Source organism: Boleophthalmus pectinirostris, unplaced genomic scaffold (assembly GCF_026225935.1).
Source record: "Boleophthalmus pectinirostris isolate CB_2022bp ecotype Guang Dong unplaced genomic scaffold, ASM2622593v1 HiC_scaffold_19, whole genome shotgun sequence".
Lineage (NCBI taxonomy): Eukaryota > Metazoa > Chordata > Actinopteri > Gobiiformes > Gobiidae > Boleophthalmus > Boleophthalmus pectinirostris.
In genome coordinates, this window is record NW_026571140.1 from 3,402,726 (window position 1) to 3,408,725 (window position 6,000).

Consider the following 6,000-nt stretch of genomic DNA (forward strand, 5'->3'; position numbering starts at 1 on the left):
CGGGACCTCAGCCCTGGCACATGAATATAAACATGGAGGGATTTCACTATTCTGTGCACGGAGCTACAGCAGGATCATTATACAGAAACGTACAAATACTAAAGGACTGTTGCATCAGCGATGCTTTTGGACTCAGTAATTCTCTTTTTGGACTGTACTGGGGAAATGAACCTGACTGTGCCATGGCCTTCACTATCGACACGTCCAGTGTAATGAAACAGTGACAAGAAGAAGATCAAAAAAAGTACAGGAGACACCATCCTGTTGTCGGTGGTGTAGTGGTTTAAGGCGCTGGAGTCTTGTCTTGATCTGCTGTGGGCGTGGTAGGGCATCCACATCACCACTTAACTGTCAAAGTTGCATTCCAGTCCCCATATCTGGCTGCAGGTTAAGGCTCTGGTAACACAGGTTGAGTTTATAGTACTTTTTTAAAACTGTAAAAAGCTTTTTGGCTCTAGTGAAAAAGTTCAGCATCTCAAGGTCTTGAGTGTGAGAAAGAAAGAGCGTGAGATCTGATCCTTGAGCTGAAGCAGCAGAGTCAAAAGGTGAATCTGTGGAGCTCTTATTTAGCACTTGTACAAGTCTGCAGGGTTTGGACTTTAGAGCAGAATCAGAACCACATAGAGAGAGGCTGAGTACATACTGGCAGTGCTGGGGAGTAACAGATTACATGTACTGGAGTTACGTAATCAGAGTACAAATTATGAGTAACTGTATTCAGTTACAGTTACTGTTTCAGTGAGTGGTAATTAGATTACAGTTACTTTGTTGGAATAAGTGGATTACATGGCGGGATTTTCCTGTTTTCACATTTTGGGCTAAATCCCCCCTTTCTTTTCTTTTTTCTGTAATTCCACTCATTGCCGGACACTAAACCAGGTCTAAAACAAGGTTTTATACCAGGTCTAAAAGAAGGTCTAAACCAGGTCTAAAAGAAGGTCTAAAACCAGGTATAAACCAGGTCTAAACCAGAACTAAAACCAGGACTAAACCAAGACTAAACCAGGTCTAAAACAGAATTTAACAGGACTAAATCAAGCTGTGCGGACCGTGTCTCCTCCTCTTTTATCAATAATATTTTTAATACGGTTAAGGAAAGATTGGGCTTTTTATTTTCTTTTATCAGATAAAACCTCTTACCATAACCTAATCATAACCATGTTATGATTTCCTCATCTTTGCTTCTCTACAGCAAATCAAGTAATCCAAAGTATTCAGATTACATTACTCACTTTAAGTAATTTAATAGATTACGTTACAAACTACATTTTGGGGTATGTAATCTGTAATCTGTAGGGGAATACATTTTAAAAGTCACCTTCCCAACACTACATACTGGATACACAAGTCAGCACTTTTTTCTTTTATTAAGTAATTTTAGATCAATATTGTGATTTAAAATGTCCAAATAATAACAATAATCCTCACATGTCTATAGAGCGCACACAAGCACTATAGGTCTTCCTTAAAGGTTCTTTGTTATGCAAAATGTACTCTTTAAGACAGGTTATAATGTTCCCTCCTCAAAAACAGACCTGGAGTTGTGTTTTGTTTCATTCACATGTTTGAGTAACTCTTTATTATTAATCTGTCTATATCTCCAAAGCTCAAAATGCTCTGTTCCACCTTGTGATGTCATGAATGAGTGAATGAATGGATTAATCATTGGATTTATTGGAGTTTTCAAGTTAATTTTACCTTTAGTTCAGAAGAAATTGAAAATTCCAGAGCTGAAATGATCCAAATGATTCTGGTGAAGGTGTGTGGAGTTTAGAAACACAGTGGAGCCTTTCCTGTATGATTGCATCACAAGCCAACAAACAAGATATTTTCTGAACTCAGCCTAAATATGCAGGGTTTGTGTGTTAAACATGTGTGAATTTGTGATGTGGGATAGAGCCTGGAAACATCGACAGGATCCATCTTAACTTCTGTTTGGGCTCAGGTCAGACTCGGACACATCAGCCATTTCCTGTCTACAGTAAAACCACTTGCTTTAAAGACTCTTAAGTGTTCAAAGCTCAGAGCTCTGCACTTCTAGTTTAGATACAAGTCACAACTGTGTTATTATTATTTGTGAAATGTGGTGAAGTACTTCAGCTACAGGATTTTTAAAGCATAAAAGATTGGAGATAAAGTCCACAGGAAGTAGAGTCACTGTCACTAATCTGCAGCTTCACCTCGATCCTGTGTGCTGTGTGGATGTAAACAGACACACGTGAACAAGTTTAGCCTTTTTCCTTTTAAAGAACGATGATTTTGTGGACTGAGCGTCATTATTTTTAGAGAACAAGTTCAATGGATAATGTGGATGAGATGCTGCACTTTAAATTTATCACTGTACCAGAGGTGAGGAATAGTCTTCTCATTATTTTCGCTCTATCCCGAGTTTGTATTTTGCATCTTTGTGTCCGCCACACAAACTATATCCTACATGTGTCATTAGTCAGCCTATGAAAATAGTGTGATTTTAAGTGTGTCGGGCTCGGGTTGGATTCGATCACTGCTGTGTCACACATGGGCCGGGCTCGGACAGAAGAATTCATCAAGATCCACACTCTAATGTGGAAACAACATTATAATGGAGATCAGAAAATAGAGTCATATGAGCATTAAAATACAAACTGCAGTTGGTGTGTGTGTGTGTGTGCGTGTGTGTGTGCGTGTGTGTGTGTGCGTGTGTGTGCGTGTGTGTGCGTGTGTGTGTGCGTGCGTGTGTGTGTGTGTGTGTGTGTGTGCGTGCGTGTGTGTGTGTGTGTGTGTGTGTGCGTGTGTGTGCGTGTGTGCGTGTGTGTGTGCGTGTGTGTGTGTGTGTGTGTGTGTGTGTGTGTGTGTGTGTGTGTGTGTGCGTGGGGTCTCCTCCAGGTGAGTGGCTCAGGAGACCACATATGGTCATGAGTTGTGTGGTCACAGTAACAGTTCCATGTGTGTGTGTGTGTGTGTGTGTGTGTGTGTGTGTGTGTGTGTGTGTGTGTGTGTGTGTGCTCTAAAGTGCAGAACAGTCACGTGGACGTACATGTTCCCAGTGCTTCACTCTGACCTTCAGTGCTCCACCTGCAGGTGCTTCTCCCAAAGGACACAGCTCCACAAACATGTCAGAGCTGCTCCATACTGTAGCACTCGTCCTGTACAGTTTGAGTTCTACTGTCTAGGTTAAATATGATCACAACATTTAAGATGAAAGTCCTGACACCTACATTAAAGATGCACTGTGTAACTTAAAGTGAAAGTCACCTGCTCATCTCCATGGAGATCCTGCTTTTCCTGGAATGTTCCACAGTAGTACATTTATTTCTAAAAACACACTTTCTACACTTCTGTATTTTCTATATGCTTTTAATACTACATACTTACTGTCAGCATGTCTCGCCTCTCCACAGATCAGACCCACACAATGAAGAAATGGGCAAATGTTGAATCTGAAATTTAAAAAAAAAAGTGTTTTACAGTCAACAAAATGTAAAAAAAAAAAAAAACACCACTAGAGCAGACAAAAGCGTTTTATGTTCAAGAACAAGCTCAAATATTTAATAACCTTCAATAACATTTATTAACCTTCAGTAACATTTAATGACATTTAATAACCTTCAGTAACATGAATGACCTTTAAAAGAATCCAGTGTTGGATAAGGTGATGCTCTGTTCACATGTTTGTCGTGTACACATTCGTATGTAAATGTGTGATTCACATGGCGTGAGCAGTGTGCTGAGCTCCTGGTGGGGGGTCTTTGAGTCTTTGGCAAAGAGAAGAGGAGAGGAGGGAGGAGAGAAAAGGAGAGAGAGAGGGAGAGGGCAAAGGAGGACAGAGATGAAGGAATGGAAGGGGGGAAGAGAGAGAGGAGAGGAAAAAGAGGAGGGTAGTGCAATTTTAGTAAGCTGCGCACAGTAAACAACAACATCTCCACATAGAGCGTTATTAAAATGCACAGCCATGCTCGCATGCAGCGCTGGAACATAACAAAGTAAAAGTAGCACTGTACATAAGTATTTGTACTTCACTTCAGTCAGTGGCAGGCCGTCAGGGCCCGCAAGGCCTTCTCTGTTCAAATATCTAGATCACAGATTGATGTTAATTATATTATTATTAAATAATTCCAAATGGTCTGTCCTCTTCCTTTTAGAGCTTTTCCGATGCTTGTGCTGATTCCAGACATGTATTTTCATATTAAAGCAATTGACCAATCACATTTCAGCCATCATCTGTTGCCAGGCAGAGTCACAGTCAAAGAATTGTGCCTGACGCCTTCACAATCCGTTCTACAGGCCCTCGAAAACAAAATAAATAAATAAATGTCCATGAAACTGTTGCTTCAACCAATCAGATTTTGAGTTGGTATCATCAGGGCCTTCTAGAAGATGTATGATGTCACCGGATTCAGGCCTGCTGATTGGACAGAGAGAGAACCAGCCAAAACAGCAAACTGCATCTGTAGCAGCTACGCCAGTCGAGATTATTATTACTATGTATTACTATTAGTGCTGTCATGCGATTAAAAAAATTGAGAGATTAATTAATTATGATCTGTAATTAATTAATCTAATTAATCTCATTTTAATCTCACCTAAAAATTGCTGAGAAAAGCCTTCAATTTGAGGTATTTTCATTTAAATTCATTATTACATTATTGTGGCAGATCAAAAGACTGATATAGAACAAAAAAAAAGTGACTTTATAAAAGTCATTTATTGTTTAACAAATCTCTCCAAATTGTCTGTTGAGCCCAAGTCTCCATGAATAAGAAACTGTTTGCTGTAAAGTAGCAAAGACGAGGAAATCTGAACATAATAACTTTTGTCTACTTAAAGACAATAAAAAGTCCAGTCTTTCCTTAACCATATTAAAAAATATTATTGATAGAGAAATGCTTTATATATGAGTCCTGGTTTTATCTTGTTTTAGTCCTGGTTTTAGTCCTGGTTTAGTCCTGGTTTAGTTCCTGGTTTAGTCCTGGAATGGGTTAGTCCTGGTTTTAGTCCTGGTTAGTTAGTTCTGGGTTTTAGTCCTGGTTTAGACCTGGTTTAGACCTGGTTTTAAGTTCTGGTTTGGTTTTAGTCCTGGTTTAGACCTGGTTTTAGTTCTGGTTTAGTTCTGGTTTAGACCCTGGTTTTAGTTTAGTCTGGTTTAGTCCTGGTTTAGTCCTGGTTTAGTCCTGGACTGGTTTAGTCCTGGTTTTAGTCTTGGTGTTAGTTCTGGTTTAGAGGCGCACAGGAGGAAGCGCGGTTTACGCTGCGTACGCGAGAAAACACGATCCACACGCGGCTCACGGGAGCACGTCGGTGTCCGCGCAGTGTCTACGGAAGGAAACGTGGTCCGCGCGTTCTCAGGTTAATGACGATGATGAAGGTGTGTGTGTGTTTGTGTGTGTGTGTGTGTGTGTTGTGTGTGTTTGTGTGTGTTTGTTTGTGTGTGTTTGTGTGTGTGTGTGTGTGTGTGTGTGTGTGTGTGTGTGTGTGTGTGTGTGTGTGTGTTGTGTGTGTGTGTGTGTTGTGCATGTGTGTGTATAGGACAGTAGTGCAGACATCATGAGTCTATGCAGGTTGTTTTCACCAGTGACATTTAAGTTGTAGGCGATTTTATATTTGTTATTTTCTTTTATATTTCACGTCGGGAGAAGAATTTCCAAGACACAAATGTGTTTTTCCCTGTGCACTGCTGCTCTGTTCTACTGGCTCTACGACCTCGTCCATTGTGCGACTGACGCCGCCAACGTGAACATGACGTTTACTTACGCTGTTACTGCGCGCGTTTTGTGTGGGTTTCCGGCAATGAGTGGAATTACCGAAATAAAAAAATGTATAAATGTGTTATTTTTGTGTGTGTGTGTTGTTGTCCCAACAACACATAAAACAGGTTTTATAATAAAGCAACTCACATACAGAAACAGTAAAGTTAGAGATTAAAAATGAGATTAACGCGATTAAAAAACATAACGCGCTAAATATGACTGTAATTAATTAATCGCAATTAACGCGATAATTTGACACCCCTAATTACTATTA